Genomic DNA, 11,913 nt, shown 5'->3' with positions numbered 1-11,913 from the left:
CGCCCAGGTGCTTCCGAGAGTGCGCATCCTCGCTCGCAGCGTGCGGCCGGTCGCCCCGCGGGCTGCCCATCCCCCGGGCCCTCCACGGCCCTGCTCCGTGCAGTGCATGGACCCTGGAAACGCTGTTTTACAGAAAGCGCAGAACAGAAAGGACCCCGCGTGCCTGTCCCACAGCCCTTGTAAAGTGACAGAGCGGATCTGACCACGGGCAGAAAAGACTTCATTTTCAAGTTTTAAAAAAAGTTTTTAAATGAGGTTTAAAATTACCTTTTAAAAAGAGTCATCTTTTTAACACACCCCGCGCACCAGCACCTGCTTTGTTGGCACTGGGCAGCCCTGGGACTGGCACAGACCCTGCCATGGGAGAGACGCTGGGACGCATGGGCCAAGGTCAGGCCTCCGAACCCCTAACGGGTGTGACTCTAGGAGGCAGGTTCCAAATATTCACAGTTTACAGTCGTATTTCAAACAGCCGACTGGGCGTTGAACTCCCAGATGTCGCTGAGAGGGGTGGGCTTTGCTGATGGGGTGCTGGCAGAGGGGACACCGAGCGTCCTGCGGGCCTTCGTGGGGTTGGCAGCAGGAAGTGGCCTCTGCCCCATCGGAAGGAAAAGCTCAGCCACACCATTTGTGACCAAAAGGTGACATTTACTCAGATAAAGCGCAGTCTTCGGGGCTCCACTGACTCAGGCTGCCCTTGAAACGGTTTGGTGCTAGGTGGACAAGCCTGCCACACGCCTCCAGACCGGCCGGTGAGAACGCACCCCCACCTACCCGCCCGAGATTGGACATATAGAGTCTGTTATCTTCATTTTTAAATAACAAGTCGCACAGATTAAATTCATTGTCACTTACCTATGATCTTCTAGCAATATTTACATGTTTAGTAATTTCAAATGTTTATTCATGTTTATACCAATTTTATATGAAGAGTATTTCCTATTCGAATTTAATGTTGAAAAGAAAATGTTACACTTATATTTTGAGAACTAAACTTTGACCAAATAAAGCTTCCATATAAATACAGGTAAAAATATTTTTCTAGGTGGCCTTTCTATGCAGCTGCTGCTCCTGTGGCCCAGCGCCCCCTGCTGGTCACTGGCAGAACTGTCCTGACCTCGTGCACGTCAGGCCCATAGCAGACGGAAAACTGTATCTGGATGCTTTCATTTTCCTGAATCCGTTAAGTGAAAAGCAAACTGTTTTCCTTTTGTGCAGAAACTATTTATTGCTCAGAAATAGTTTTTATTGACTAGTTGAGGTTTCCTGCGCCAGTGTCTGACGTGGCTATTTAGATGCCAGGCTGTCTGTTTAGTTCCTGAGTCCAGGGAAGACCAAAGACGCTCGCTGCGGGCTGAGCCCGCACGCTTCCGGGTTCGTGAGCTCCAGCGCACTGTCCCAGCATCTTGCTGGGCGCTTCAGCAGTTGGAAGAAGTTTTTACTACTGCAAGTATTATAGAACTAAAATTCTAACACTAACTTACTATCACAAGGGAAATGTCCATTTACTAAGTTATTGCTGGTTAAGGAGTATCTTGTTGAATACCTGGGTCTGTTACCAAGAAGGAAAGTTGTATTTCTTACCACGTTTTAAGTTGTTAAGCAAATGTGAATAATTTTTTTAAAGAAAAAAAGGCTTACTCTGAGGTTTGTGTGCTATTGTTCATAATCTTAGGAGTTATGAACTGCTTGGAACACCTGCTTGAGTGTATTTTTCTACCCAGATCTATACTTCTGCTATTTTTTCTTAAAAATGTTATATTACATGTTACAAGTTTTCTTGGTTTTATATATCAAAAAATAAAGACATTTTCTCTGCTTTTAATGGTATTTTTCATTTATGTTCTAAATAACGGAAAGAATGTCAGTGCCGATGTCGGCTAGAGTGTGGGATGCTGGCCCCATGTACCAAGACCCTCTCATGGACCTTTTCTTCACTTGATCCTGGCACAGTCTCCGTGAGGCAAGCAGTATAATGTCCATTTCACAGGCGAGGAGATGGACCCCAACTCGACCAGGTAGTAGGTCATTTTAAATCACTACATCACAGTCACATGTGAGGGGAGAGAGCTGTGTCAGGCCCAGAACCTCCTTCAGAAAACGCTCTTCTGAATACTTGCTGTACAGCTCTCCCTAAATAAACTCAGGTGTGCAGAATCCCCACTAACGCTTTATCGTTCTGATGATGCTAAGTATGTCCTGCATAGCATCATTCAGTAAGTTACAAATGTCACGGAGACAGCGGGAGCACCCCTAACTCCTCGAAGAGCATGACAGGAGCTTTGCCAGAATTCGTCACCTGCCGAGTCCTCTTGATGACACCAAGCCACAGGTGCCCTTGTCTGGTGTCCAGCTGGGGAGACAAGTAGGTGGACATTCATCTTCACAGTCCGATGAGCTGGCAGGTACTTAGATACCAACGCTGGGTACGTGCTCTAACGGAACTCACGTGACGCAGTCAGATGCAGGCGCTTGACCATGTGCAAGGCGCACAACCCTGGCTGCTGGCAGGTGGCCATACTGCCAACCCCAGAGCAGGCAGTGATGCTCAGAGGAGCCAGCCTTTCAGCTGATGATGAGGCTGTCCCCTAGTCAGTGAGGTCATGTCATATCTTATAAAGGGATCACAGGAAGTGGGGTCTTGTGGCAAGTTGCAAAGGCATTTGAAAAATGCTGTTTAAAAATCCAACTTAGCTAAAATTTGAGGTAAGTTTTCCAACAGAAGGCCCTTAAGTTACTTTGACGTCTCCATCAAATATTTTTTAAAAACTATGATGCAAGTATAAACCAAATGTGGAAGAAATGTCCCTTTTTAATTCTTGCATGAAAAAGTAGCCCCAAGGATTGACGATAGGTCATTTTGTGGGCAAAAATGCCTCCATTGCAGGAGTTTGTACCCTGAAGTTTTGTAGCAGCGCTGAAAATTAATGTCACAACAGTCTGACTACGCAGCTTAAAATTAGGGCTGACGTCGTCACCAGGTCCCAAATGCCAGTTCTCCAATGACGAGCCTGCACCGCTGCTGTGAGCCGGCTCCGACTCGCCAGCTTCCCACGCTGAGCTGTCTTCTGGGAAGGGAGCTGCTCTCTGCACTCCAGGCGCCCCCACTTCACGTAGGCTGGAGGGTGTGCTCATCTCTTCCCGGGCTCCCAGGCCGTGCGCTCTGTGCGAACCAGCCAGTGTCCGGCCGCCCCGGAGCTGCGGCTCAGAAACTCAGGATGGAGCTTGAGCATCTTTGTCCCCAAGAAGTTCCCAGCCGCTGCGGAAGCTGCTGGTCCAGGCACCGCACTCAGAACCTCTGGCTCGTCCCCTTGAATTGTTGCCGGGGGAGTTACAGGCTGTGCCTCTGACACGTAGGGTTTTCCTCTAGTCTGGTAGGTGCGGGCGTTGAGGCCGTAACAGCACCAGTGGCCGGCGGAGGTTCCCAGTGTGCAGGTGCTGTTCTGGGAACCGTGGCTTGTGCCCAGCGCGCCCTGCCTCTGACACTGACCTCCTCAGCGACTTATCCCTGAGGCGATGCAAGTCCACATACAAACGGATTTTCCCTCTTATCTTTCCTCACTTATCTTGTTTTCTTCCACTTTTTCTTCATAAAAGAGAACTTTTGGGCACTGAGAACTTTTCATTACTGAACCACGTGTCCAAGGAAAGGCATGGCTCTTATGTTAATGAAAAGCAAACAGACTGACTCAGGCTGGTCTCCCAGCCCAGGAAACAAGTGTATTCTCCACACTCCAGAGAGCTTTGAAAGTAAACACATTTGGTGGCCTGAGCTCCCTTGTGCTAGGACGAGCCCCTTCATAACACATTTCAAATGATCCATTAAACAGGACTGCGGCGCCCCTGGCCGTGGTGGCGACGGTCTGTCTTGCTGCTCCAGACCAAGCCGCAGAGTCTGCGGGCACCTCATCTGAAGCCCGCCTGCAGGTGAGAGGCTCAGAACCCAGGCGGCTTCCACAGAACCGCCTCCGAGGCCCTCGAGAGAAGCGGGTCATTCTGGGTGTCATCAGGCTGCCATTTGGTTTTATGTATTTTGTCCCCTATGCCAGCAAAGCCCTTTATTCAGAGGTCGTTTTGTTCTCTTTGTCCAGAGTTCAGCCAGTAACTGCTCAGTGTGAGCACACACACGTTTCCATGACCTTACGCTTTAAAAACATCACAACAGATGAGGACAACATGTGGTATGTCATTTTCCGATAACAGCTATGAACACAAACAACCGGAAGGAGGATATTATAAATCTTTACCATTACTTTTCAAATGAGGAAGGAAAGACAGACCGATATTTCCAAGGCTGCACAACAATTTTCAGAGCCGTGATTCACACCTGTGTCCTGACCCCCAGCCCTCTGCCCGCCCCGGCCATCTGCTTCCGTGAGCGCAGTGTCTGTCCACACGGCTCTGGGGAGACGCCGCGCGCTACTCGGAATCACTCTGGATTGAGCGGCAACCTCCTGTCTCTACGATGATGGGCACGGGACTTGTCGTCCAGCACAAGTGACTCCAAGGCATGAAGGGAAGGGCTGTTCCTATGCAGAGGGTCACTCGAGTGGCCCTCCGCGAATGCTGAAGGGACCGTTCCCTGCCGTGGGACAGGGGCCCACGGAAAGAAAACCTGTGGTTTCAGTGCCTGTCTTCACTTTCTCGGTCATGACGCTCGTGTCTGAGTGTCCCAGAGAACCAACGCCACTGCAGCGGCGACCGGGGCAGGAAGCCTTGTCCCCCCACCGGTGACCAGCTTGCCACCCTCTTGCCCACATTCGCCTCGCTCCTCCCCCAACCCCGCGGCCGGTGGCCAGGCTCCCAGGAGGCCCCCTTCCCCTCCCCAGGAATGGCTGTCGCCTCACTCAGGGTAGTGAGGCAAAGGTTCCTGGCCGAGCACTATAGTTTCCTGTGACACGGTCCTCAGACGAGAACCAAGCGCCCTCCTGAAACGGCGGCTCGGGCCTGCTGACCTGCCTCTCGACCGGCTCCTGGAGGGTTCGCGGCTTCTGCCCCGGTCCGCGCCCCTCTTCACACGTGTCCCAGGACCTCAGCCAGGGATGTCCTGCTGCTTCGGGAACAGGAAGGGCTTCGCCCACAGTGGGGAGGCTCAGTGCGCACGAAACGCCATCCACGTGGCTTGCAGCGTGGGGCAGGGAGCTGCTGGGCCGTGCACTTGAGCCATGCGCATGTGCACACGAGCCTTGCACACGAGCCGTGCGAAGCCGTTCCCCAGCCCTGCACTGGTACCACCTGAACATTCTCAGACTACATTTAGATTCAGGCACAAATTAAGATCAAAGAACATGAAGGCATTAAACAAGCCAGCAGATGGCGATGCAGGCTCGGGGTCCCCAGCACCCTACTAATCCCAGTTTAGGGTGCTCATCAAGCAGAATAAGGCATAAGAAGAGACCAGCTTTGCCCGCACAAGTGTAAGGTGGGGTGACGTCCAGGGCACAGGCATCCCTCCAGCACTCCCCAGGGCAGTGGGCCCGGGAAGTGGACACGAAGTCCACTTTCCCAGTCATAGGAGGACGGGTCACCCAAACAAAGCTGGGGCTTTGTTGGCAGAGGGCCGGGCACCTGTGCGAGACCCAAGGCCACCTCTGCAGCTGCAGCCTGCTCCCGAGCTAGGTGGCCCTGCCTCTCACCCTGTGCCAAGGACCGGCGCGAGGTCCTGGTCTCTGGAAGCCCAGGGCCCCAGTGGCCGCAGGGCCTGTCCGCCCAGAGGGGACGGTCCTTCCGCGTTTCCCTCAGGGATGCCACTTCCTGTTAGAAAAACCACACAGACCTCACCTTCCCCAGGTCGCAAGACACCGCTGGAGAACAGAAGGCCAACCCCAAGCCGTCACCCGCGGCACCCGCGCCGCAGGGACCGGAGCAGCCGCGCCTGCCGCACTGCGTCCCCTCGGCCGCCGCCTCGCTCGTCCCCCGCCAAGGTCGCTGGTCACCGCGGCTGAAGCCGTTTAAGGACTTCACTCATGACAAGGGCGCCTGGGCCAGGAAACGAGTCCGTCCCTCCGCTTTGGACCTGCCTTTGGCCGTGGCGGCACCGCAGGCCAGTCCATCCGGCCGAGCGGGCGCCCCTAGTGCTGATGCTCCCCCACCCCACCCCTGTAAGGAGCCGAAGGACGAGCCCAGGGAGGTCGGGTTCTGACCCAGCCAGGTGCCCAGGCACAGGTGCACTGCGGTCGCTCCCCTGACTGGCTGCTCCCGGGCTCCCTCTGCTGACACTCGGTCGTCAGGACGAGGGAGGGAGGGAGGGAGGCAGCGGGGAGGGACGCAGGGAAGGAAGGGCTGCATGGGGAGATGTTTGGATGTTCTTTGTGTCCATCTGCAGCTGCGCGAATTAACGGCGCCCTCCACTGTCACGTCCCTAGCACGGCACCTGCACACGATGAAGACGTTTGGAACTCGTGCACTTCACCCGAGGAAGCACCTTTGCCAGCGGCTCCAGGACCCCTTTCAGGTTTTGCTAATGGCATTAACGGGGACAGCAAAAACAGTAAGTTAACCACTTTGTTAATGGTCGCTTCTATTAAGCAACTTCTATCAACTTAAAAACATAAGCATTCCATGTGAAAATAGTTTTGCTATACAAATTACTAAATTAATAACCAATGCTTTTTTCATTAAAAACTTTTTCTAAAATTCTATTCATAAATTCAATGCACAACGTTAGTTAATCCCGAACAAAGATTGCTTTATTATAGCCCAAAGCTTTAGACATGAGTCGAAGACCTAACTCCCGTTGATGAGTTTGTGGGCACATTAGACACGGTGTTTGGGTTACATCCTAAACATTGCTGCGATTCACACACTACGATATAGTCAGATATTTAAATCAGCAAGATACTTAGATTTTTAACTAACTATCCGATTATTCAGATGCCAACTGAATTTGCAACAGAAAAAAAACATCTATTCATCTATTTACTGCCTTCTCATTTCAGGTGGTAGTTTTATAATTAGCACTTGGCAAGGAATATCAAATGTTAGAATTAAAATTTTTAGGGCGGTTCATGCTTTGAGTCTATAGCAATGTAACACCAGCTCACATGTGAGAACTAGTGAAATATGAAAACAAAAGAGTTGGAGGGCCCGAAGCGACCTGAACACAGACCGAGTCACCCATGGGGTCCCCGGTGATGAGGCTCCGAGTCGTTTGAACAATTCAGGTCTAGCATTAATGGCAAGTGCATGTGGTTCCATGTATGTGACACGGTAATGAAGGCCACGTATGTCCAACATTATGGACAGACTTCAAAGAGATCACAGGTTCAGCCTCGGACCACTGCAAAAAAGCGAGTGTCGCAAAAAAGCGAGTGTCACAGTAAAGCCACTCACATGCACTTTAGGTTTCCAGTGCATATAAGAGTTATGTCTGTGCTACTCTGGAGTCCTTCAAGTGTGCAATAAGCATTATGTTTTAAAATACAATGTACATACCTTAATTTAAAATGCTAGCCATCTTCGGAGCCTCAGCAAGTCGTCATCTTTCTGTTGGTGGCGGGTCTGCCTCGATGTTGATGAAAACGCGGCATCTACAACGCACAACAGGGTGGGGTCACCTGCGGTCGGAGTAACTCATTCTAGTCTCACCCATTATTTTTAGATTTTTTAGATTTGTGGTGACTCTGCACATCTTGTAAATTAAAGCCATTGAAATGAGGCAGGCTCAGTGAACTTGAGGTGTATAATCCCTCAGAATGGAAAAATTCAAGTGAACTCAAGCTGACACAAACTCACAAGGAATGTGTTTATAGCTAAAGCAACTCATCTTGTTTAACTGGGTCTCAAGCTGCCCTTTGTGTTTTCATTAGCATCTTTCTACGACTGGACCTGTCATCTAATTCGATATAAGCTTCGATAGGCAGACAAACGTAGATGGCACATTCCCAGGGAAATTCGGTCCAGAGATGCTTTACTGCTTTAGCAAGAAAGGTCAGTAGTATTACCTGTACAGTGAACTTTTTATAAAATAATTTTGCTGATAATCTTGTATGCACAGAAATTGTGTTTTATTTTTAATGAGGAATGGGGTATTTACGTACTCTCAAAGTACCTTCCCACAGAGTTATTAATTAAAGAGGAAAAGAGTCATTTCACTGAGAAGCCAGGCAGACAGCATCTTAATCAAGTGATTAAAGTGAACATCAGTAATGGGACAAATCAAAATTATGCATCACCGGACTGGATGCAACAAATAGTATTTCAATGGTGAGAAACCCTATTGGAAGAATATAACATTACCATATGTGGGTAGCAGCTTGCTTTTTAAAACAAATGAATATTAAATTTTAAATCGAAGGGAAATAATCATCTGGCATTGTCCTGGTGGTGTCTTCTCCTCGTGGGCAGAGCGGCCTGGTGCACAGACAGCTGCAAGGGGAAATGTTCTTTCAAGACTTTCATGCTCATCTCAGGGTTGAGGCAGACTTGACGTTAGAAAGCGAAAAGACTGTTATGGTTACCCTCGAAAAAATACTGTGTTCTCCACTCTTTGAATCTGCCTGTCTAGCCTTTTTTTCGCAGTCACTTTATAAAGCAGTGGGAGAGCAAGGTACAGACGCCAACTGATCTCTCCTTATGCAGGTCACAGCAAGGATGCGGCTTGCTGAGCAACTTTCAGGAAGTGGCAAAGACCTGTTCTCTATTTCCAGTGCATGGGAAATAAAATGCATGGTTCCACTGAGACGCAGTCACCTCTTCCCCGCCAGTTTATAAGCGGGAAAACTGGCCTAGAGAGACGAGAGCTGGGCATAGGTTCTCAGGCACAGTAGAATAAGGTTAAACAGTTCATATACAGAACTTCTTACGTGTTGAGAAATTAGTTTGAAGGTATTGTTTAAATTATACCAAGTCCCTCACGTATTATGGGTATTTTGATCCTAGAAATGAGGTATGTTTCATTTGGACAACAGTGTGCAGTTCTCAACATATTTAAGGATTTATTTCTAAGTGGGACTCAAATAGATAAGAACTTATAGGTACGGTAACGTCCTCAGACGTTATTTATTACTGAATAGGTCTCACACTGAATTAACCAAGTTTATCATTTTAGTTTGTAAAATACTGAACTGATACCATGTTTAAGATTTCTGTAGCAACACATCTATTTTTAGCATCTCAATTTTTACCTTTACACATCAAATCCACTAATATGGAATGGTGTGTGGAAGCCAAAAAACTGACAATGGCAATAGCTAGAATTTGGCTAGAAAATTTCACAGTACTGTGTCATACGTGCATTCTGCTTCTAAATTAGTAACATGATAGATGAAGATGGTCACTGCCCCACCTGAGAATAAAACAAAGTCAACAAGAACTAGATGGCGACCAGGAAACAAAGACGCCAGAACCGCCGTCGTGACAACATGCAGCTCCAGCCGAGGTCACTGATTCTCTAGTAAGTTTTTAGAAGAGCACCCACAGGCCTGCATTAGCACTGGGTCACGTGACCAGAGAGGGCGGGCGAACCGATGACTAGGGCGTCCCCAGGGCATTCCAGAGATCCCCGCATCAGTTACTGGTGCACACATTCACTGGAGTTATCTGAAAGCACCTGTAAAATCTGGGCGAAATTAGTTTTTAAAAATAACCAAAAGTTACTTTCCCTGCAAAATGCATAATTTCTTTAAAACGATCTCTGATGAATTTCCCATTGTTTTCAGAAGTCATCTTCCACAAGACAACAAACCCTGGATGAATCTCGTTAGGAGGGCACTTTCCTTGTAACGAGAAGACTTTTAACTCTAAATCTGCCTGAAAACTCTTTCCGGCATTTGTGGAAAAATCATCTCTGGAAAAACTGCTAAAGCCCTATTATTTATTAGTCATTGCCATTAGTTTACTTTTAGGTAAATGGTAAATGATTTAACATTATATTACACTTTCATACTATAGATTATAAACTATAAGAAACTAATTTCTGAAAAAATATATTCATTCATGACAACCAATTCTGAATTTGTATTTGAAAGTATGACCGACCACACAATGTTAGTTCATTTATAGTCAACATGTCTTTGTGGCTGCTGAAGTTGAGTTTATAATTTAAATATTAATATATTTTAAATTGGAAAAGCTTCCCTTCTGAAAAGGACTTTGCATATAAATATTTTTGTTTTTTGGTTTAAAAATAATCACCTTCCTGAAAACTAACCTTAGCTTCTATTTAACAGTAATATATATTTTTTTCCTCTCAAAATGTCAGGCTAGATCATTTGTATGAATGACTATTAGTATTTGTTTTCAACCTGACAACATGATGGATTCAGAGATGCCTATTAGATAGAACAGACTTTTATCTTAATCTATTTTATAAGGTTGCCCTTCTAGATAGCAGACCCCAAATATGCATACAATTTAGGCTGTTTTCATGTGTCGTTACCATAGGTCTTTGAGGTCGATAATGCAGGCAAATTCTCATTGTAGCTGTATACTATGAAAAATCTGGTAATGAAATGTAGACTTAAACTTTCACTAACGTTTACACTTTTTACTGAGATGGATCGTGGATCACAAATTAAGACACTTCTGAATTTAGAGCCTGCAAGTAAGTTCTGGGCCTGCTGTTAGTGCTATGTTTAACGGCAGTCACTGAACATGAGAGGAGTTTCCTGTATAACATCTTTATTGCTAAAATTATTTTAAAACATGTAGTTATTTTTAAAGACTAAGTAGTAATTAGAACAAATTATTGAAAATTAGGAAAATTCTAAGCTGAGATTTAATAACCACATAACAGAAATCTAAATCCTAGAAGCCTAAGTTAGTAAGTTTGCTACAAAGTAAAGCTTCATATTAAGGAATGTGTCGTGTTTAGGTATTTTTTCTCACCGCCTCTGAAAAGGAAACTGGCTTGAGAACATTAAAATTATAATAACCAATAAGAGAATAAAATTCAGCTTAAGTTTCAAAGCTAAAATAAGTATTCTGGCAATACCTTGTAAATGGAATTTTTACTCCTTAGTTGATGTAAGCTCAGCAAAGGTTCCATTTAGTGACGTGGGAAGACAGCACAGTCTCTGGACAGCAAAACTGTGCATTTTTTATCATTGTTCTAACTCAGCCAAAACTTCCCTCCTTTAACTCTTCATTAATGAAATGTCACTGAGCTCATTGCACAAAGCATTTGGGATGGTACCTGGCACACAGGAAGCACTGTCATTGTGATGCTGTGACATTGCAAAGGGCTGTCCAGGATGCTCTGTGTACCTTGATCCTCAGGAGCTACGTACAAGTCTAATAGTAGAGACAGCACGGCATCACCATGAAGTGTCATGTCACCTCAGGGACGACACCAACCTTCCAGAAGGGCGGCCAACTTGTCTCTGCTTGCTTGGATGTATCGTTTTGGCACTGAAAGTCCAGAGAAATTCCTCAAGTCCTGAGCAAACTGGGACACTAGCCACAACGTCTGAGCCCATTTCTTCACCTGTATAGAGCAAAGTAGCAGCCAGAGCACAGATCACACTGAGGGTGGAACGGGTCGTCCGCGAGGGGGCGCTGCGCCGTCAGTGAGGGCCGGGGGCCGGGCCCCCACGCACCGCCTGGGCACCCCTTGCCGCCTCCCTCTGCCTCAGGGTGGCGGTATGGAAAATGGGACTACCACTTCCTCTGCAGGGCTGTTGCGGGGACTAAATGTTAAAATGCACCGCTCCCTCGTGCCAGTGCAGAGCACAGTCGGCACTGAATGTGACATCATTATTATCACTATCATTATGAAAGTATTTAGCCCATTTACCAGCAACAGTAAACAGCTGATAAATGTTTATTTACTAGGAAAGCCTGCTTAAAAACTAATGTAAAAGCTAGGTTAGAGTTTAGGGGATCGATTCTTAGGGTTACTTGGTGCTTTGATTAGAAACTCTTTAAGAAGTACAGGACTGTGTAATAACCATCAGATTAAAAGCTGTTGGAAAG

At 47.2% G+C, this 11,913-nt stretch overlaps 2 long non-coding RNA genes across 3 annotated transcripts in view; one reads left to right on the top strand and one right to left on the bottom strand.

Annotated features, from left to right (window-relative positions):
* The window catches only part of LOC112481236, a 46,858-nt gene extending 35,935 nt beyond the window's left edge, over positions 1-10,923 (top strand). The window contains exons 2-3 of the long non-coding RNA XR_003046844.1: positions 6,326-6,490; positions 7,809-10,923. This is a non-coding gene — a long non-coding RNA (uncharacterized LOC112481236). The remainder of the gene's footprint in view (positions 1-6,325; positions 6,491-7,808) is intronic.
* LOC112481235 lies at positions 6,332-11,907 on the bottom strand. 2 transcript variants are annotated; one of them, XR_003046843.1, is made up of 3 exons: positions 11,296-11,907; positions 7,435-7,529; positions 6,332-6,460 (listed from the first exon to the last, which is right to left on the bottom strand). It is a non-coding gene; the product is annotated as an uncharacterized LOC112481235 (long non-coding RNA). The 2 variants fall into 2 exon arrangements; XR_003046842.1 differs by lacking the exon at positions 11,296-11,907 and adding an exon at positions 10,934-11,286.
* Between the last annotated feature and the right edge of the window lie 6 nt (positions 11,908-11,913).

This window comes from Pteropus alecto, unplaced genomic scaffold (genome assembly GCF_000325575.1).
Source record: "Pteropus alecto unplaced genomic scaffold, ASM32557v1 scaffold14, whole genome shotgun sequence".
NCBI lineage: Eukaryota > Metazoa > Chordata > Mammalia > Chiroptera > Pteropodidae > Pteropus > Pteropus alecto.
This window is presented reverse-complemented; position numbering and strand designations above follow the sequence as displayed.